This window comes from Psammomys obesus, unplaced genomic scaffold, assembly GCF_907164565.1.
Source record: "Psammomys obesus unplaced genomic scaffold, mPsaObe1.curated_primary_1811, whole genome shotgun sequence".
In the NCBI taxonomy this organism is placed as follows: Eukaryota; Metazoa; Chordata; class Mammalia; order Rodentia; family Muridae; genus Psammomys; species Psammomys obesus.
This window is the reverse complement of record NW_026587216.1, coordinates 32,123,747-32,146,073: the sequence shown is the minus strand read 5'-3', so window position 1 is coordinate 32,146,073 and position 22,327 is coordinate 32,123,747. Positions and strand designations below refer to the sequence as shown.

At 40.4% G+C, this 22,327-nt stretch overlaps 1 protein-coding gene across 1 annotated transcript in view; it reads left to right on the top strand.

Annotated features, from left to right (window-relative positions):
• Nucleotides 1-9,787: 9,787 nt before the first annotated feature.
• Nucleotides 9,788-22,327, top strand: part of Rb1cc1 (RB1 inducible coiled-coil 1) — a 69,387-nt gene continuing 56,847 nt past the window's right edge. Inside the window, exon 1 of the mRNA XM_055603195.1 lies at nt 9,788-9,981. The gene's annotated coding sequence lies outside the window, so the exon portion shown is untranslated. The remainder of the gene's footprint in view (nt 9,982-22,327) is intronic.

Below are 22,327 nucleotides of genomic sequence, written 5' to 3'. Positions count from 1 at the left end.
CTGTCTGCATTCTCTTCCTCTGTGGCCTTGCAGGGAGAAGTGATCAAAGAACAGGCAACCGAGTCCATGTCAGAGATAGTCCCTGTTCCCCTTACTGGGGTTACTAGGGAACCCACATGGAGACTGAGATGTCTATAGGCTAAATCTGAGCAAGGGTCTAGGTCCTCTCCATGCATAGCCCTTTGTTGGTGCATTCTCTGCAGGACCCTCTGGGCCCAGAGTTGTTCGCTGTGTTGGTCTCCTTGTGGTGCTCCTGTTCGTTCTCTCCAGGTCCTTCTATTTCCCCAGTCTTCCATAAGACTCCCTGTGCTCTGCCCAAAGTGTAGCTGTGACACTCAGCATCCACTTCAATCCCCTGCTGTAGTCTTTCAGAGGACATCTATGGTAGGCATCCATCCTATTCCCTCTCTTCAACCACTTCTGGTGTCTGTTTTATTTGCCCTTCTGAATGAGCATTAAGCATCCTCCCTGGGGTCCTCCTTGTTATTTAGCTTGTTTAGGTTTGTGGATTTTAGTATGGTTATCCTGTGTTTTATATATATATATATATATATATATATATATATATATATATATATATATATATATATATATATATATATTTATGTTCTGCCTGCAAGTATACCTAGATGCTAGAAGAACACACCAGATCTCACTATAGATGGTTATGAGCCACCACATGGTTCAAAACTTTTGGAAGAACAGCCAGTGCTCTAAATCTCTGAGCTATCTCTTCAGCCCCAAAATTATTATATTTTGAGACAGGATCTTTAGCCTTAACTGGTGTTGAATTCCCTATGTACCTAAAGATGACCTTAACTTCTGATCATCCAGCTTCTACCACCTGAGTGCTGAAATTACAAGCATGTGCCACAATAGCCAGTTAAGGCAATTATTTTTCATACTCATCAAACAAAATGAAAAATATGTGAATCAGCAATATTTTATTGATTTTGGTTAATATCACAAAATTCAAACTTTTCCCAGTAAATTTACACAAAGTGCAAAAAAGGGCCGGGAGAATGTAACAGATCAGTAGATTTTTATTATGTGAATGGATATTTTGAAGCTAGGCTGAGGTGGTCACAAGATGTTTGGAAAAATGCTGTAGTTCTGAGGGGCATCTGCTCACACACAGAATGATAGGACTGAACTCCCTTGGTTTGTGGCTTGGCCATTTACAGTCATGGTTTGCTATCATTATTTTTAATGTGCTGTTAAACTCAAATATGCCCAACTCAATTCACAGTCTTGTGAGTATATTCTGTATGCTACCACACATGGAAAGGGGAGTACTTGGATGTGTGGGACAACTTATTAAGAGAGTAAAATGAAGCTTGGTGTGGTGGTGCACACCTTTAAGTGCATGGGCAGTTGGATCTCTGAGTTCAAAGGACTGTCTGGTCTACATAGTAAGTTCCAGAACAGCCAGAGTTACACAGAGAAACCCCATCACGAAAGAAACAACAACAACAACAAAAATAAAAGTGTAAATTATAATAGGAGATGATAAAGCTGGCAATACAGTTATCACCAAAAACAAAGAGAGAAAATGTGCTAGATCAAAGCTTAGCCACTTAACTAATCTTCAACAGAAAACTAGGCCAATAGTTTATAAATTAAGCCAGTGGTTCTCAGTGCTGGCTGCTGTGATAGCTACAGCTGGTTGTCAACTTGACTATATTTGAAGAGAACTGACAGTCTAGAAATGAAGGAGACATCTGTGATCTGGATCTTGATGCAGAAAGATAGCATGCCTTTGATCCATATCTTGACGCCAGAAGACACAGGCTTACTATGTTCTCCACCATACTGAAGCAGCTGGCCTAATAAAAAAATGAAATGACCTTTTGAAAACTCAGTAAGGGTTCCAATTAGGTGGCAGCAGAACTGGAGGACCGAGGCAGGGTTCTTCAGGTGGTATATGCTTTGAATCAGCACCCAATATATAGTACAGTCTCTCAGCCAGAATCCATGAGTCCAGGAATCAAGGAGAAGGGGGAATACATTCCTCTCTACCCATCCCACAGTAACCAACTAACTAAATTTTTGCTTTCTGTTCCCACAACACTAAGTTTTGCTGGCATAGAAGTTTTGGTTCCAGAGGGAGGAGTGCTCCTTCCAGGAGCTACAACAAATATTCTATAGAACTGGAGACTCAGACTACTCCTTGGTTACTCTGGGCTACTAATGCCCTTAAAGCAACAGGCTAAAAGGAGTAATAGGGTTAGGAGGAGTAATAGATCCATATTACCATGGGGAAATTGGATTGTTTTTCCACAATGGAGGTAAGAAGGATTATGTCTGGGAGTACAGGAGACCCTTTAGGGCATCTCTTGGCACAGTCCTGTCCTGTGATTAAAGTCAATGGGAAACCACAACAGTCTAATTTGGTCAGGATGACAAAGGGCAAAGACCCATCAGGAATGAAAAGTATGGGTCACTCCTCCAGGAAAAGAACCAAGACCTGCGGGGGTGCTTGAAGAGGGCAGAAGTAATACAGAGTGCACGGTAAAGGATAGCTGTTATAAATATCATTTAGGGCCACATGACCAGTTGAAAATCATCATTGACAGGAGTATTCTGTTGCGTTTCATTAAGAATGCATTTGTATAGATATTTGTTTTTTTTTTTCAATTTTCTTATATATTATAGCATGAATTAAGAGAATGCTAATAGGATGTCCCCCCAATTTTCTAATGCCTCTGTAGTTTTATGGGGGATGGTTATATCATGTTAGTGGTAATTATGACCTGGTTAAATATATAAGGCATTTGCAATTGTACATGGGGTAGTTATATTTTGTTTAGGCATTATTGTGACCTGGTTATTGTTTCCATTTGGATATTAATAATGATTTAAGGATTGTGTGTCAAGTAGAATGAGGGGTGGACTTGTGGCTATTCTCAGTTGTCAACTTGACTATATCTTGTAATCCAGATCTTGACGCCCGAAGACAACATGCCTTGAATTCAGGTCTTGAGGCCAGAAGACAGAGACTTCTGATTCAGACCTTGAGGTGGAAGACCAAGCCCTTAATCCACATCTTGAATCTGGAAGACAAGCCTTTAATCTGGGCCACACCTTCTGCTGGAAGCCTATGTAAGAACAATAGAGGAAAGTTGTTTTTTGGTTTTTTTTTTTTCTTTGCCTGCTTGCCCTTGCCTTGCTAGTCTAGTTCTCTGGGATTCCAGCATATACAGAAGACCAGCTGAGACACTAGCCTTGTGGGATTCTGCGACCACTAGATTTGTGGACTTTCCATTCACTCTAGCCATTGTTGGATTAATTGGACTTCAGCCAGTAAGTCATTCCAATGAATTTCCTCTCTCTGTGTGTATGTGTGTGTGTTCATTTTATAAGTTCTGTGACTCTAGAGAACCCTGACTAATATATCTGGCCTCTATGTAGACTAGGCTGGCCTCTAATTCACAGAGATCACCTGCCTCTCCCGTCTCCCAAATGCTTGGATTAAAGGTATACACTAACACATCTGGCATTTAAATTTATTTAATATAAGAAATAGCCAAACAAAAAAAAGAATTTGATCACTGTCCAAATGTAAATGAACCCCACAATTTTCAGCTATTTGTCACCAAACTCATCAGCTATCTATGTGTAAAGTACATACATATTTTTTAAATAAAGATTAAGGGAATTACAGGTGTGTGCCACCGCACTGGCCCTTCTAGCTGACCTTTAATTTGATTCATCCCAAGTAAAGTTTATGGTTAGGGCCAGTTAAGCTTAGGGTTGGGGAATTTCTGGGAACAAGGCCACAGGGTTTGCTGACACAAACGTAGTTTTTGGTCAGCTTGACCTTGCACATTGGTTCTTTTTCCCTTATCAGCAACAAGCTCAGGTGATGTGGCTGTTAGACTTGAAACAGAAATGGCTATAGTTATGCTACCCAAAAGAAACAGGCCTCATGATACTGTTATTCATTTTACCCCAAATAACCTGTTCTAATATTGTAATAGTTTTATTAAGTTTCTGTAGTTTAAGAAAGTCAAGCCAGACATGGTAGCAAAGGCCTTTAAACCCAGCACTATGTTAGGGAAAGGCAGGAGGATCTTTGAGCTTGAGGCCAGGCTGGTCTAAATACAGGGTTCCAGGCCATCTTTAAGAAAAACAAAAGCCACAAATCAAGGTACTTTTCAAACTGGTGGAAACATTGTTACAGCACAGAGGGAGCAGCCCCAGTTGGGTCTGAGATACTTGCTATCTGATGACATTCTTTGCTTCTGGGTTGAAGGAAGTGAGCCATCTGCTGGGGTAACACATTCCAAAACATGTCACATAACTCACAAGACTGTTAGGTCATACTGAGGTAGGCAACGAATGGATTCTAAGAGGGTTGTTAGCCGAAGATAATTTACCTCTGAAGCCTCACTATCCCAGCTCTCCGCAATCAGGAGGTTTCCAATCAACCCTTACACCTTTAACAAAGATGCGGCTTTTCTCTGGTAGTTCATAGCACTTATCAAGTGGTTTTACAGAAAGACAAACTGAGATGTAAATTGGGCTGTATTTAAAGCCTGACTACCAGAAACACAAAATTCAGAATGGTGACTGGCATGACAACAGATTCGACTAAAATTGAAGATTTCAATGGCAGAAAAGTGTGGAAGTTCTCTCATGAATTTAGAGACAGGGTATAGGCTAGGAATTTGAGGGTAGTACAGTTTGGAGAGTAGAGAAAAAGGTAAAACTGAGAACCCAGGTTTGTAGTCACTCAGTTCAACATTTATCTAAAACTAAGTCACAATAAATATAAGTGAGAGGCTTATAAGATGGCTTGTAGGGTGAGTGTGCTTGCTGCCAAGCCTGATAGCCTGAGCTCAATTTCTAGAACCCACATACTTGATTGAAGGAGATAACTGTCTCCTGCAAGGTGTCTTCTCATAAACACAAGTACAGAGGCAAGTTGACTAAAACTGAAAGAACATTTGAGGACATACACTTGAAAAAAAATGGTACTAAAATAAAAGAATTTTAGAAAACTGGAAAGAAACTTTAATTTCAGGTTACAAAAGGCATAGAGTTCAGAAGATGTAGAAAAGGTACGAATTAAAAAAAAATCACTGTATTTTACTTAAAGAGTCTTGGTTGCTGAAGGTAATGGTTCATGCCTTTAATCCCAGCACTTGGAAGGCAGAGGCAGGTTGCTCTCTGAGTTCAAGGCCAGCCTGGTCTACAGAGAGTTCCAGGACAGCCAGGGCTACACACAGAAACCCTGTCTTGAAAAACCAAAGGAGGGAAAACATGTTTTGATAAATTTCAATACTTTCTTATTTTTTTTAATTATACCACTACCTGTTTACATCGTCACGTTAGATTTTTCTAGAAATAAAATCTTTAGAATTTTATTTTCCAAGCCACCACTTTTGAAGTATTATATGCATAGAGAACGAATGGCAAGGTTTTAGGATCCTTATCCATGGTTAAATGTATTCAGATTTCCAGGGATTAATATGAAAATGTGAATTACAGTGGTCGAATTCCATTGTCTTCTAATGTTTTTTTTTTTCTGAAATACAATTTCAGTAGTTGTACCACATCTCAATGTACAGATACAGGACTTACTAATGTTGTTAATCAGGAAAGGGGTTTGTTCTTCTCTCCCTTTAGGGAGCTCTGGAGTGTCTGAAGTTATGAGTGCCATTGGTATCAGGTGATGGAAGCCAGAGATGTCAAAAATCCTAAAATATGAAGCTGGAGGGAGGCTCAGTTATCTAGAGCACTGGCAGCTCTTCCAAAGAGCATGTTCAGTTCCCAGCATTCAGAGCTATCTAGAATTCCAATTCAAAGGATCCAATGGGCATGAGGCATGCACATGGGGCATGGTCATACATGCAGATAGGATACCCATTTTGGTAAATTTTGAGATAATGAATATAAAAACTAATGTTTTATAATCGTATGAGTACTCTTTCAAATTTGAAACAAAGCCTTATCTTATTTTACTGATTTAAAACTTTCAGAAAATTAAAGGTGGGATAGGTACTTTTGTGCATGTTTTACAGCATTAGACAGTGCTGCTCAATAGCCACAGGTCCATTGAGTGTCTTCACAGGCCTAGAAGTCACTCAAGTTAACTATCATTTCCATGAATAACACCTCTGAATACAACAAACCAACTGCACAGGGGAGCTCTAAGGTCTGTCAACAGTACTGAAAACAGAGAAGATCCTCTCCATAATCGGTGCCCACTGCACTTTCAAGAGTGCCTGAAAGAGTTGATTGAGTTCTGATCTCTTAAAAAATATTTTATGCTTATGAGTGTTTTGCCTGCACTATCTGCATGCCTGGTGCTCAAAGAGATCATAATTGGGTATCAGATACTCTAGAACTGGAGTTATGGAAGTTGGTGAGCCACCAGGTAGGTGTTGGGAAGCAAATGGTCTTCTGCAAGAGAAGTGCTCTTAATCAGTGAGCCAGCTCTCTGTCATACGGTTATATAAGAGCAAAATCTCAACCAAAATCTTAACTCTTTTAAAACACTCAATTTTGATATGTACTGAATAAAGCCAAATATATAAACACAACTGAACAATTTATACTTTAAGTGACTGCTATTGACCATCATCTTAAATTAGGGCAATAACTGTTTAAGAAATATAAAATATATGTTGAGTGGAATTTCAAATTAGGCAGAGCTGACAAAATTTAGGTGTGTGCAATGATCCTCCCTACCCTTAAGAGATTTATGTAAAAGATTAATGCCATATAAACTTGTCATTAAAGTTTCTTTTACTGGGTCTTGGATCATAAACTGGTCTCTAACTGATCATGTAGCAAAGAATGTCCTTAAACTTCTGAGCTTTCTGCTTTTACTTCCAAATGCTCAGCTAATCCTGCACTTTTGTTTGAGTCGACCCTGAATTACTAGTGGCCTTTGAGACATCTGAGGACAGATTTTTTTCATAGAAACTTACTTGTGCTATCCTGCAATGTTCAAATTGTATCCATATACAAAATAAAATCACTGAAAATTCTTAGGAAGGACAGAGACATAATTGGACAGTTCCTGATAGAAAAGTAATGAAGGCTAGTACAAGGCCAGCCAGAAACAGGGCTGGAGCATGCTGTGAGGTGCTGTCAACAAACTCAGGTAGAGATTGTATATCATTACGGAGGAGACAGAGTTAATAGTTGAACAGGAGCTTACAATCAGCATGTTAGACACTTGAAAGATCCAGAGTTACAGATGTGTCAGATAAAGACCAGGAGACACTAAGGTTAAAGCCGAGAAAAATAGATTTAACAATCTGAATGATTTGAAGTACTCAGGTGTTTATCAATACTCTGAATAATCCCTCTACACTTCTAAAGTAAATCAAGTTTTGTTTTGTTTTTTTGAGACAGGGTTTTTCAGTGTAGTCTTGGCTGTCCTAGACTAATTTTGTAGATCCACCTGCCCCTTCTTCCCCAAGTGCTGGGATTATAGACACGTGCCACTGCACCAGGCTGTAAATTACACTTACTTAGTGTGTGAGTGTGCGCGCTTGCACGTTCGTGCGCATGTGCTTGGGCTTGCTTTGTCACACATGTGGAAGAGATGGAGTCACTTTTTGGTTGAAAGCATCTTGATTTATTCTCCTTTACTGAACATTCATTGAAACATTTACAGATGTTAAATTTAAAAGTCAGTGGAGGCCAAGAATAAGTAGCTTTCTCATCTCACATAGCACCTAATCTTTGCATCATCATTCACAGTATTTTATTACTTGAGAATAGGAGGAAAATCAAGTAAACGGACAGGGATGTATGTAGAGGCAGCATGAAGGAGTCAACAGTCAACACAAAAAGTGAGAATTAAGAATGGCCCATGCATTAGTAAGTTTAAATACAGTTTTAGCACTGTCCATAAAATATAATTTTAAGGTCCTTGTAAAACTGTTTGCAGTTTCATTGAGAGAAGCTCAGAAGCCAAAAACGAGGCTAGATTAAGAAGCTTCAGGTGGTGTTGCAGGAAGAGTCTGTTCTTGTCTATTTTAGAGAATCGAATGTTCAAGGGAATGTGGGAAATAGCTTGTGACAGAAGACTTAAGGATATTCATAATTAGTAACATTTATCTCCTATGTACTCAGAGGTGTAACTAGCAGAATTCATGTAACATATTTTCACCTTAGTCTTGGTAAATAATTGCATATAAACTCTAAACATTTATATTGGAGTAAGTTTAAAGCAACAATGAGACATTTATAGTAACAGATTCCCAAAGAAGTCTGGGAGAAGTATATCATATTTTTTAACAGATGGTCATGAGGATATAGGATGCTTTAACATTTGCAATCTGGACTGCATTTGCACCGATGGAAGCCACTGATTAGCTGTGGGGAACGCAAGCCCCGGCGTGCTCTATGGTGTGTGTGTGTGTGTGAACTTTGAGTAGTGGTTCTCTCTTCCCACCATGCGGGTCCTAGGAAGAAACTGAGGTCTTCAGCTTTGGTGGTCAGCAGATGACCTTATCCTCTGGGCCATCTCACCAGCCCTGTTTTTCTTTTCCATTCTTCTTCCATACCACACAGCTTACATGTGTTCATTTGATGTGCTAATGAACATTTTCTTTTTAGTCTTTCCAATTCACTACTTTTCTTGGTGTATAATAATTCAGTGCTCTTTCCCCCCCCCCACTTTTGCTTTATTTGCCGGGGTAATATAATAAAATTCCAGTTAAATACAACAGTCAATACACACAACAGCATGCCAAAAAATCATAAAGACAAGATTTTTCCGGGATAGGATAAAGTTAAAAACAAAGTGATATAAACAAGCTCCTTTCCAAAACAACTTTGAAATGCAGCTAATGTTTACCAGTGTTTTCCAGTCGCCACCACAATATATAAAGGACTTAAGATCTTAGGCTTATTATACTCCTTACGTCTCATTGTTGACTTAGAGAGAGCACTCCTAAAATTTTACTCCTACCAGGCATTCCTGGAAATAGCAATTTAAGAAGCTTATGTCGCATAATTAGTCTGCACGTAACATCTGCTCATCGGATTTTAATACTCAAGTTTTGTAGCTTCAAGTCTTTGCCTCAGCCCGAATACAAATGCCATATTCTCCGAAATTGACGTCCTCTTCTCCAATCTTGATGCTGCTGTTGACCCATCATCGACCTCAATGTTGTACCGTCGTGCTGCTTACAGTCCAGTCCACTTTGCTTCGGCTCTCCGCTGGACGTGCTCTTTACTTACCTGATCTGACATCGTGCCGCCCCACCCTTGCAAAGATGCCAAGCGTAGCTTCCTAGTTGCTGGCCAGCCCGGCGGCCGGGCTAAGAGTGACCCAAGGTGAGAGTCGGCTGACCCAGTCACGGACCTCGGGGCGGCCGACAAGGGCCCCGGAGCTGTGTTGGTTCTCACTCTCCAGCCTCGGGTTCCCCGCTTGGGGCTGCTCCAGCTTTGGCGGGGTCGGCCTCCCGCGGCCAGAAGGTCAGGCTCTCCTTGGGGCCGTCCACGGCGAGCACCGGAATACCTTCCCGGGTCAGGGAAGGACAGAACAGCCGCCAGCCAGGCGCTCGGCTCTCCGGCCGAGCCGCGCCGGCCGAGGCACCCCAGCGACTTCCGGATCTGCGCAGAGGCCCGGCTGCGCCTCCAGGAGCGCCCCTCCCACGGCCGGCTGTCTCCCGGCGTGCCTCGCGGCGGAAGGGCCGAGTCGACAATAACAAACCCCACGGCGGCTGTGACCCAGCCCTGCCAAGCTCCGGCCGCTTCGGGTGCCAGTGCCTCGGCTCGCGGACGCCAGTGTCCGCGCGGAGCCGAGGGGCCGGAGCAGCGGCTGCACCCGACTCCCATCCCGCCGGACCTCCGGGCCGCGCCGGGCGCTCGGCCGCCGGGCGCCGACGGTTGTGTCGGTTGGCGGCGCCGCAGGGGCGGTTGGTAGCCGCCGCCGAGGCCAGGGCGGCGGCAGAAGATGGTGCGGAGGGCCGCCGGCTGTGTTGCTGCCGCGGGCGGAGGAGGCGCTGCCGGGTAAGTGCGGCCCCTGCCCACCTCTGGCGGCGGGCTCGGTTCGGGCAGGTAGACACCTGCCGCCACCGCCGGAGCGTCGGTCGGCACCGGCTCGCTGGGTCGCTGCCGCGCCAGCCCTACGGGGACCGTGAGGCCGCTGACAGGATCGCGGGAGCGGCGGGGCGCCGGTGCTCACCGGAGGCCTGCATCGCGGCCTCCGCCGCCGGGGCCCGGCGCAGTGTTGTGTCGGCCTCGGGAAACCCGAGAGGGTTTGGGCCGCGGCCGAACCGAGTGCACGGAGGGGAGGAACCTAGAGGTGATGCCTTTGTCCCGACCCCAGAGTGCGAGCATCGGTGTAAAGTTACTCCTCGGAATGACTCAGCCTCCTCCCGCCCCACTGATGGATTTGGGGTGGGGGTGTTTACGGGTTCCAAAACTTGGCAAAAATGACAGCTTCCGGACGTAGTGTCTTATAGTTTCTCTACAGAGTGGTGGATGTGCTATGGTGACTATCTCTATGATTTCGTAATCCTGCCCTTTCCGTCATGAGTCCTTAAAGTGTGATTATTCCATGCACTGGCATAGGCCTGTTGCCACCGAACACTCGTACACTGACTTACTGATACAGTCCTTGCAAGACATTCAATTGGGTGGGGATGTTGTCATGTCTATTATAAGCGTTAAAAATTGCCCATTTTGCTAACCATTTTCTGTTAAGGACTTTAGGCCCTATGAGACTTACTTATCTGAGTGTTTGCAAAGCTAGCAGTTTAGAAGCAGCCTAAAAATGGACCGGCATGTGTGCTTAATCAAATGTCCTTACTGTATTTAAGTAGGTGTTTTTGTTTTTTGGATTATTGGATCGATAAATGGGCTGCTATTATTATTATTTGCCAGAACATTTTATTTAGTGTTATTACAAAATGTGGCATGAACCTACGGTTTCCATTTACATGTTTGTCTTTTTTTCTTTAGCGTTTACATCTTTATCTTTACCTAGAATCTAGCTAGAATCTAGGGTTAGCATTCTGGAGGCAGAGACAGGAGGATAGCTTTAGGCTGTTTGAGTTAAGGTGGCCTTGGGAAGCGGAGTGAGATGATGTCTTGAAAAAAGAAAAACAGCAAAAATGGTATTAGATAGTTAGGTCATGGTGTGTCAGACCCCATGTAATGTAATTAGTTAGTCGACTTAGGCCATATTTTAAAAGTATCATAATTTGTTTTGAATTAAATTGTGAGCTATTATGGGTCTGATTCTATGTTACTGGAAATCAGGGAAGACAATGAAGCAGTCCTCTGCCTAGAGAGAGGAGAGGTTTTTTTTGGCTCTTTATGACAATTGTCAGGGTTAGCATGCACAGCAGATTGACTTTAAATATAAATCCAACAAAGCTAAAGGAAAAAAAGAGGTAAGAACTGAGACCCTCACCACCATTTTATTTTTTGTTTCTTGCCTTGTTTGTTTGTACTCCTAGGAATAGAACTTAGAGCTTCCAAATTTGCTCTGCAAAGTGCTACATCCCTGAGCCACTGTTAGACCTGAGAAAAAGTTTCCACCACTGATTCAGCAAGCTTTGTTTAAAGGTGCATATTGTGTAGTTCAAGTTGTCCTCCAGCTCTTGGTCTGCTTTTGCTAGAGCTGTTATAACCAGCACATCTCAGTTTTGATAAGTTTTGGTAAGTATGGAGCAGCAAACAAACTCAAATCTCTATCATTCAAAAGAAGAGTAAGAATGTATAATGGATGTTTAGGCAAGGAAGGAAGGTTATGAAGAGTGTGTCTATATGTATTGGAGGATGGGTTTGAAACTTTGGTTAAGGGGTCTCTTACTGACTTGAGTAAAGACCCAGGAGAATTTAAGAAGTATGAGTACTTGACAAAAAGACTTTTTTGGAGGGGTGACAGGGAGAAGAAATAGAAAAGGCTCTGATTAAAGGTCTATCCTTAAGAAAGGTTATTGAAGATGGGCTGCTGGGAGGAAGGGGCAGTAGTAGGAAGAGGTGTTTGTAGACATTCATGTTTTATAAGTCATACTAAAAAAAAAAAACAGAGGACCGTATGGACCTTGCATGTGTAAAGTCACAGAGTTGAGTGTCAGTAGATCCAGCAAGTCTGAGGAATAGTTGGACCCAACTATCCCCCAAATGTTAGTTGAACCTACAAAGTACACTTGTATTCAAGAATGTACCAGTGAACAGGATTAATACATGCTTTGTATGTGTCTATATGACAACTGGACATTTTAAAGAAGGCAAAATGATAAATACCAATTGCTGGTTTAGAAAAGAGAAACAGGTTATAGGGTATGAGGTTGAACGGTGTACTTTTTAGATTAAAAACATAATATTACTTAGCACATTTTTCTAGTGTTCTTGCTTATAAAACTGGTCATTGTCCAGGGTCCTAAAACATTATTTTCCTTCCACTCTTCTCTAAAGATTTTAGTGAGTTTTTGTAAAGTTATGGGAAACTTGCATGCTCACAAGCAGCCTTTTATAAGTAGTTTCAGCTTTCTCAGGTGTTTACTGATTGCCTGAAGATTATAAAATTAACATTTTCTTCAACTGTAGAGGAATTTTAACTCAGAACATTGCAAGAGATCACATCCAAAGACTTTCTAGGTCTCAGTGATCCCAATGGAATGCAGACAATGATGGGTGTTGGTGGCACATGCTTTTAATCCAAGGCAAACAGATCTCTTGAGTTCAAGGCCAGCCTGGAATAGAGCAAGTTTCAGGTAAAGAAAAGCTTAGGTCCAGGTGTGGTGGTACACACCTTTAATCCCAAACAGTGAAGGTAAAGGTAATTTGCAGAAGGAAGCACCCATGCTTGAAAGTGATGTGTAATTCAGTGGCAGACAAAGTGATGAATCAGAGAAAGATTTGACAGAATAATATACATCCAACTCTTAGGAGAAAATCATAGAGGGAGGCTATATAAGAGTAGTGTAGGAAGGGAGAGGAAGCAGTTTTTACAGAGAGAGGTTGAAGAGAGAACAAGCCAAAGAATGAGAAGGACCCAGAAGATTAGAACATATTGCCAAAGTTAGTATGAGGCCAACCTGAGCAATTCAGTCAGAAGCTGAGAGACGCCAGTTTGAATCACTCTGATTAGAGAGGAACTTGAGCCAGAACAGCTGAGTTGAACCAGTCAGCCAGAGTTCAGAAAGAACAAGAAAGGGTAAGCTTATTCAGCAGTAAGTCTCACAGGCTGGAAACATTCTAGGTCTAGATTAGATTGTATGGAGGCCAGAAGCTTCCAGGCCTAGGTTAGCAGACAGAGGCAGTAATCCTCCAAGACTACAATTACATCTGGATAATAAAAGTTACATTTACACTCACACAGGATTTTGCTGTTTTGAATCCTGATATTGACTTGTAATTACGAAAAAAAAGTAAGTGATCTGTTTTCATCTTGTTACAATTCGAGACTGTCTACATCAGTTTTTTCTAAACTACCCATACAAAAATTGAGTAACTGCCTACAGAATATGTATCAAAATAAGAATTCAGTACTATACTGTTTTTTTCCATGGTCATTTGATACTGCTTTTTTTGATACTGCCCTATGTTTATAGTCTTGGTTTAATGGAATAAAAGCTAATTCAGCATTATGTATAGGTAAATTGGTCTTGTTTCGTACTTACTATACACCTTAAAGTAAAATATCCAACTAATTTTTTTCCCCCTAAAGTTGTGGGTTTTATATAGTTTTGATGAATTAGATAGGACACCAAAATAAGAAATATGATAATATCCTTGTGTGGAATGATTTCCATATTATGTAGTCCAGGCAAGTAGACATTAGTATGTATGACATCAAGGTTGAAAGAAAGAACTGGATACAATTACTTGTTCTATGATTTTTACATGCACTCTGGCAAGTGCAGTCATAAAATGAATAAATGTAACCATTAAAAATTTGGGGGCTGGAAATGTATCAACAGTTAAAAGCACTTGGTTCTCCAGAGGACCCCAATTCAGTCCCAGCACCCACATTAGATTGCTCACAACCACCTGTAACTCTAGCTCTAGGGGATCCAACGTCTTTTGTTCTCTTCAAGTACCTGCACTCATGTTCACGTACATTATTATTTAGAGTGTGTGTGTAGAGAAGAAGGGAGAGACAGACAAGGCACAGACACTTTTAACTATGGTTAGCCTGGCCTCATTTTTATAAAACCACATTATTGTGTATATGCATATGCTTTCTGTATGTTCAAAGAATAAATCTTAAGGATATACTCCTGAGTTCCATTTCTGGTTTAGAAGTATTTCTTCTCTGGTTTCGATACAAGCTTTTCATATTTTATCTCCATTTGATGCTTATCTGACCATGCTTGTCTAGTGTCAGAAACCATACACATTAGAATGTGAGCCTTTATGAAAAAGGTTTTCTTTTGTAGAATGTGAAGAAGATGCCTGTCTTACTCTCTTTTTTTCTTGGCAGATCAAGAGTGGCATTATATGGGGGTGCATCTGACTTGCAGAGGCTGACACTCTGTTCTTGCTTTGGGCCACGTGAATGGTCTCCATGACGGGTGTTATTTGCATTGATAGAGCATCCAGTGATCACTCAGTGATAGAATTGCTAAGAACAGACAAAATTATTTCAAATTGCTTTTCTCTTTGAGGCCTTTCGTTTGTTTTCTTTGGTAACATCCAGATCTCCTGCTTTATTAAACTTGAAAGCACTTTGAAAGTATTTCTATTCCCAGAACTTAGTGCCATACCTGGCTTGTTTAGCTCCCCCTCCCCCAGTATTGGGGGTCTAGTGACTGTTTAGTTTTAGAAATCACAGTGTCTTATTTGGGGTTTCTCACTTTAATTCCCCTATGTAAGAAAGCTAATTCTGAGGTTTTAGTATGTTAGAAAGTTGATGGTAAGGCTAGACTGGTGAGCCTTATCTTCACAGTGGTAATTTTCAAGAGGAAAATTTGAATTACCCCAGATGAAAAGTTGGCTAGACAGTTAATAAATTAATGTTGAAAGAGGTGCTCTTGATGTAGTTCTGGCTGGCCTGGAACTTGCTATGTAGACCAGGCTGACCTCCAACTCTGGTTATTTTATATATAGACGTGGAAGTCAAGCATCACCTACATATTCTGTATAAATATAATGGGATCATTTTTATTTTTATTGTTTTAAGTTATTTCATGTGGAATTGGGTACTCTGGAATTGGAGTTGGGGAGTAGAATAAAGAGTTGGAAGAATTTGCAGACTGTAGGTTATGCCATAAAAGATTAGGCATTACATTCTAAAGGAAAAGATAGAATTTAAATGGAAATGAGTTTGGATACCAGGAGAATGGTAAAGTTGAGGGGAAAGTTTTAAAAGAATTTTTACATTCTTTTAGAATTTAGATTTATTTTCATTTAAAATAAAGATGGACAGAATTTAAGGGGAAATGAGTTTGGATACTGGAAATTATAGTTTTGTATACAGTAAAGTGAAGGGAAAGATTTCAAGGAGAAACATGAAATTGAAACTTGGACTTTTTGACTGGGTATGGGTATGTAGCCGTAGGAGTTGGCGTATGGATTCTGGGAGTTGAACCCAAGCGTTTTTTTGTTTTCTTTCCTGAGACAGGGTTTCTCTCTGTGGCCTTGGCTGTACTGGACTCACTTTGTAGACCAGGCTGGCCTCACAGAGATCCATCTGCCTGCTTCTGCCTCCCAGAGTGCTCGGATTCCAGGGCTATGCCACCACATCTGGCTAAACCCAGGCCCTTTGAAAGAACAGAACAGATCTTAACTGCTAAGTCATCTCTATAGCTCTTCCCTTCATCATTTTTAACTAATTATAAATGCAAAGGATCTAACTAAGGAGGAGCAATTGTCCTTTTGTGTGGGTTTTCTTTTCCTGCCACCTTACTATCTTATGTAGTAGTTAGAGGTCTGTTTTTTGAGAGGGGAAAATAATTCTATGGGTTACCTGGAGCTCAGGACAGTTTTTCAGAAATGATGATAGGACCATCCTTGGACTATAAAATTTAGATAAGCAAGCAGAGTTTGGTAGTGGTGGGATTTTTACCTGTCCTGAAAATGTAAAATGTTGGTATAGTTTTCTTCTTGTATGGGATCTTTTACTTTTCCCTTCTGGAAAAGGGAACTGGAGTTAATTATGATGCTATTAAATATTGAAGCTTAATATCCACCACTTTTAGTGATTTTTTTTTTTTTTTTTTTTTTTTTTTTTTTTTTTAGATTCACTCCTGGACACTGTAAAGGATTTTATTGTTTTCCTCCTTACCAACTTTGTAAAGGTATCAGTTCAGGTTATAGAGCATAAATTCAAATGTTGAATTATTGAGTCCCAGGGGAGTAGGTAGAATCTAAATAGAGATAAATCTTGTTCCAAACACTATCTCTCTAGGTTAATTATGTGTCACAGTTGTCAAGTTCACATATGCAGTAGGATTGCCAACTAAATAAAGGAAGTAAATGGAATTATTAGGGTGCCTAGCCAAACCTTATAGCACACAAAGGGTAGCTTCAGAGAAGGCAGGGAAAGATAATGAGAAACAGAATTTGATGCCAGCTTGTAGGAGTGTTGAAGAAGGATTGGAGTGGAATAGAAAGTTAAAATTTGCAGATTCTAAAGGTTATGCCATTGAAAATTAGGAGTTGTATTTTAAAGGAAAAGATGGGCAGAATTTAAATGAAAATGAGTTTGGGCGTCAGGAAATGATAGTTTTGTACACAATAAAGTGATGAAAAAGATTTAAAGGGACAGCATCAATTTGAAATTTGTATTTTTTGGGTGGGTATGTTTGTGTAGGTCAGCTTTTTGTTTGTTTTAGACAGGGTCACTAGTAGCTCAGCTTAAACTGTGTAGATAGTTGGCCTTAAACTATGTAGATAACCTTGAAGTTAGGATCATCCTGCCTCCCGCTTCTCAAGTATTGTACTTACTGGGGTACTTATTACCACACCTGGCTTATACAGTGTTGGGTAGTGAACCCAAAACTTCATCTATGCTCTTACTGGGCAAGCTCTTTATACCTCCAAACCCTTTTGCGGTCGTCACCCTGTGAGGCCCAGGTCTATTCCTGTATCCCAATGCTAGGATTCTTGACATGCCTCACCATCCCTACTAGTGAGCAAGGCAGCTATTTCTTAGCAATTCTTAGAAATTCTTATTCTTAACTGGATTCAGTTCCCAAAATCAGGAAAGAAAAGGAAAAGAATTTAAATATATGTAAAAGTAACTTTTATTTGCCTGTTTCAGTTGTTGTCTCAGAGGCTTACTACCTTCATCTGCTAATTTAAGCCTAATCCTGGAAGCTTTCATACAATTTTAGCTACAGTGTTTTCAGCCTCTGAGACTTACTGCTGAATAAGCTCACCCTTTCTGGTTCTGTCTGAACCCTGACTGGCTGATTTAACTCAGCTGTTCTGGCTCAAACTCCTCTCTAAGCTGACTGATTCAGTCTGGCTTCTGTCAGTTTCTCACCGAATTGCTTTGCTTGGCCTCAAACTAACTTTTGCAATCTGTTCTAACCTGGCTCCTTTTTGTTTTGTGTGTACCTGTGTCTAGTGTCTTCTCTCTTCATCCTGTCTCTGTAAAACTGTCCTGGTAAAATTGTCTCTGGCTTCATCTATCTTCACCAGTGTCTACCTTATTCTCTTTTCAATATCTTTGTGTAAAACTCTTCAGTGAAAACTGTCTATGAGTTGAACTGCCAGGAACTCAACTCTACAGTACTGCCTCTCAACTCTCAACTGAGAGAATTCAGAGATCTGTGTGCCTCTGTCTCCTAAGTACTGGGATTAAGAATGTGTACCACCAGGCCTGGACCTAAGTTTGGACCTAAGTTTCTTTCTGTTTTTTTTTTTTTTTTTTCCTGAAACTTGCTCTATACCAGGCTGGCCTTGAACTCAGAGATCTGCTTGCCTCTGTCACCTAGGATTAAAGGTGATGTCTGTATTTCAGCCAGAGTAGTCATGTTGCTGGATTAAAATTCCTTTGCAGACATGTGTTTAACAGTAAGATTTGTAGTTGGGAATATTTCATACCAGCCACTGCTATTTCTTAGTTGGGGGCAGGTCTGAATTTGTTACTGACATTAACTAATGTTTTCATATACATGTGGAAGAGTTTGTATAATTTTATCATATATATGAAGATTATTGTTCAGCTTCTTAGAACCATCTTGGAGAATAAATGATTTCTCTCTATTTTCTTATCAAATGAGAGAAAATTGGTAGATGAGGCCAGTCAAGGTTACATAGTAGGGTAGGGTTTGAATGTAGGTTTTCTGAGTCATCTGGTTTTTGTTGTTGTTGTTTGTGTTGTTTTGTTTTGCTTTTGCTTTTCAAGACAGGGTTTCTCTGTATGGCTCTGGCTGTTCTATAACTTGGCTCTGTAGACCAGATTGGCCTCAAACTCAAAGAGACCCAACTACCTCTGCCTCCCAAGTGCTGGGATTAGAGGCATGTACCATCACTGCCCGGTGTCATCTGTTCTTCTGTCTCTCTAATGATAGCAATTAGAGGAATAAATATGAGTGACCATTTAGGGGCGGAGTTGTATGACCCTTGGTGTTGTTGTGAGATCCTGGTGGCCCTTAATGTATAAAAATAAATATTAAAACCCTTATAATATTTCAAAGCTTAGGCCTTAGCTGGGCAGACTCTCAACTAGTTCATCTAATTTAACCGGAGCACCTAGCCCCATCCAGCCACGCAGCTAGCTATACTTTCCAGGCCTGTAGTCTGTCTCCTTTCATGTTTCCTGGTGAAAGGATTTTCTCTTCCCAGAGTTTCCCCCTCTTAGGAAGTGTCACCTAACACTTCTCTATGCTTAACTACAGGCTGTCAGCAACTTTTATTATCTAATCAGGGATAAATTTGGGAGGCAAGTTTACACAAAGTCATTTTGAATCCCTGAAGTTGCTCATAGGACAGTAAGAATCTTTGGGGGCAAGCAGTTAGCATTTGAATACATATTAGCTCCAGAACAACCCCAACAGGGAATCAAGGTGGAACAGAGCTACATATGGTCTACATAGTGAGTTTCAGAATAGCTAGGGCTACATAGAGACCCTGTTTCAAAATAAATAAGCAGACAAGCCCTCTCCCAAACAAACAAACAAACAAAAAATCAGATGTGGTGGCATACACTTAATACCACCCTTAGGAGGTGGAGTCAATGAGGTCAGAATTTGAGTTTGAGGCTACCAGGATATTGCAAGTTAAGTCTCCTTAAGAGTTCCACCAGTTTATATTCCTGTCAGAAATCTGCCAGTAGAGCCAGGTATGGTGGTGGTACAGACCACAAAGACAGGAGGATCAGACTCGTCATCTCAGTACAGAAAGGAGGGGAGAGAAAAGAAAGAGGAAAAGAACCAGAAGGTGCACTGTTACATATTCTTCTTCTTCTCTTCTTCCTCCTCCTCCTCCTTTTCCTCCTTCAAGTTTTTCAAGACAGGTTTCTCTATGTAGCCTTGGCTGTCCTGCACTCACTTTGTACACCTCGAACTCACGAGGCCTGTTTTTGCCTTGCTGAGTGCTAGGATTACAGGTGTACGCCACCTTACCCCACTCTTAATTACATTTTCAGCATTTAATAATTAGTGACAATCTGAACAGTAAAAATGGTTTGTTGTAGCCATCTTAGCTCTCATTTTTTAGTTTAGTGTATATATACAGATAGTGGATTTTCCTTATGCCCTCCCCTACCTCCTTTTTTTTTGTAACTATATTTTTGTTTTGAGATAGAGTTTGGCTGTATATTCAGGCCATCCCCATACTCCTCATATCCCATACCCTATACTCCATACCCCGTAACCCATCCTCCAGGGTATTTAGGCTCTAGAGTGCTGGGGTCACTCAGGTGTTACATCATCATAATACTACGATTAGAAAAAAACAAACCTCAACTTTTCGATCCTCCAGTTGAAATCCTAAAATTGTGTATCTCTTTCACACTAGTACGTTTGAGCATGACTGATACGTTTTGATATTTCTCTCTAGTGTTGGCTCAGTGAACTATACATTAATGGTTTTATCTTATTGAGCAGAAACTAGTGACAATACTTAAGCAGGTAGTCAAATAATAGAGGAGTAGGGATTTCTGGGTGGGGGAAGGTTGAAGAGATGGCTTAGCAGTTAAGAGCACTTGTTACATTTCCAGAGGACACATTTTATTCATAGTACCTACATGGAGACTCAAAGCCTTCTGTGACTCCAATTCCAGGAGATTAGATACAGCTTCTGCCCTCCGTAGGTGCCAGGCATGCATGTGATGTGCTCACAAAAATACAGGCAAAAGATCTATACACACAGAATAAAAATACGTGTTTAAAAAATTGTGAGTAGTTATGGTGGTACATACTTGGAACTCCCAGAGCTCAGGCCAAGGCAAGAGTATTGAGAGAACTTCAGATAAAAAGCGGTAAGCAAGCAGTTCTGTAAGTACTATACACAAAGTTTTCCAGGAATAACTCCCATGAGCAGTTCACACTAAGAACAAACATTTATATTGTTGTAGATTAAAACACTTAGGAGGCTGTATGTCAGGTAAACACTACAACATTTAGATAAAGGACTTGCTACAGAGGTTTGGGAATCCATGGGATGATCTTCTCAAGAATAAAGAAAAAAGATGACTACATTTGTAATACTCAAGCCACAGTGAGTTTTTTATGCTAATTCTGAAAATTAAATGCAACAATTAAATTCAGATCATACAAGCAACTCATGGAGTTACGGGCTTATACATAAATTAAGGGCAAGTGTGTATAATGAATAATGAGCAATCCCAAAGTTAACAGTTGATCAGAGCACTAACTGTTAAGTTATTGTGGTTGTGTGTATGTGTGTTGGAGTGCAGTGTTGAGATGAGAGGATAGTTAGAGACAGTTCTTTTCTTTCACAATGTGGGTTGGGTGCTGAGAGTTCGGGTGCCTCTACCTTCTGAGCCATCTTGCCACCCTGGAATGTTGTTTTAGGATTAGTTGTGTAAATGTGAGTTTTGGTAATGTGCTCAGTGAGGATAAACTTAGTGTCTACCTGCACTTGATTTTATATGTGCAGGGTTTTGTTTTTCTGTTAATAGAAGACAATTTATTGTGAGCTCACAGTTTGAGATGGTCAGTCCGTGACCCTAAAACAGGGAGCTCGGCAGCAGGCAGGTAAACATGGTATGGGAGCTTGTATTCATGTCCACAAGCAGGACAGAGAATTGCCCTTTTTTTTTTTTTTAATTGTGCCACCTTTGTATGGATTTTTATGCTTTCTTTGTGTGGATTCTTTTCTGTTACCTAGAATAATATTTGCATAACTTGTTTCTTGATATTTAATCATTTTATATAATGATGTTTTAAAAAATAATACTGAAGTTTGTCACTAGAAACAAGAAAAATTTTGAAATTTGTTAAGTAAGTACATAAGAAGTTGGTTTTATGCATACTCTGATTATATAGCAGTTTTTAGAACATTGGATGAATGATTCATGTACCTCTTAACTTTGCAAAAAGACAGATTTGGCAAAACTGGGTAGCTTGCTAATAAGCCAAGACCTTAATTACATATGTACTTCGTTACTTAGTTTCAAAAAATATAATGTATAGCTGTATTTTGCCTGCATGTATTTTGCCAGCCACATGGGTACCTGGTCCTATTAGAGGTAGGAAGAGGGCATCAGATCTGCTGGACCTGGGGTTACAGACTATTATGAGCTTTACTATGGATGCTGGGAATAAAACATATGTCCTATACAAGAACAGCCAGTGCTCTAAACTGCTGAACCACCTCTAGGGATTCTTGACATTTAAAAAAAACATGTTTTTGTTGTATTTTAAAATTGTTACCTGCCTAGCTTATAACTGGCTGTGTGGTTCTGGATGGCCTGAAACATTCTTTCAGCTGCACCTCAGTATGTACTAAGATTATATACACACTACACTTTAAACAGACTGGCAAGAGAAAGACAATTCAACTTTGCATCATCTTATTTTGACAAATATTGTTTCCATAAATTCTCTTTTTGAGATACTTGGTTTTTATTTCATAGTTAGGATGCTTAATCTGGACGTCATTATTGCCTCAAACATCATTGATTGTCCATTATGTATGTTAGGTATTGTAGTATTAAAAGGACCAAGAGTGGTGTCATCCATCTGTTATCCTAACTTGCGAGATGGAGGCAGGAGGATTTCAAGTTTGAAGCTATCACATGATACATAAAACCCTGTTCCAAATAAACATGCAAAAAAAGTTTACCAAGCAAGGTTTTTATTCTCATTTGCTATACAATTTGGGCAACGTAAGATACTTGGCAGTAGTACAAAAGGTGTAGCGGGCATTTTTGCTCTATAGATATGACTGTTAGAATCTGAAGTTTGGATTGTAACTGGCAAAG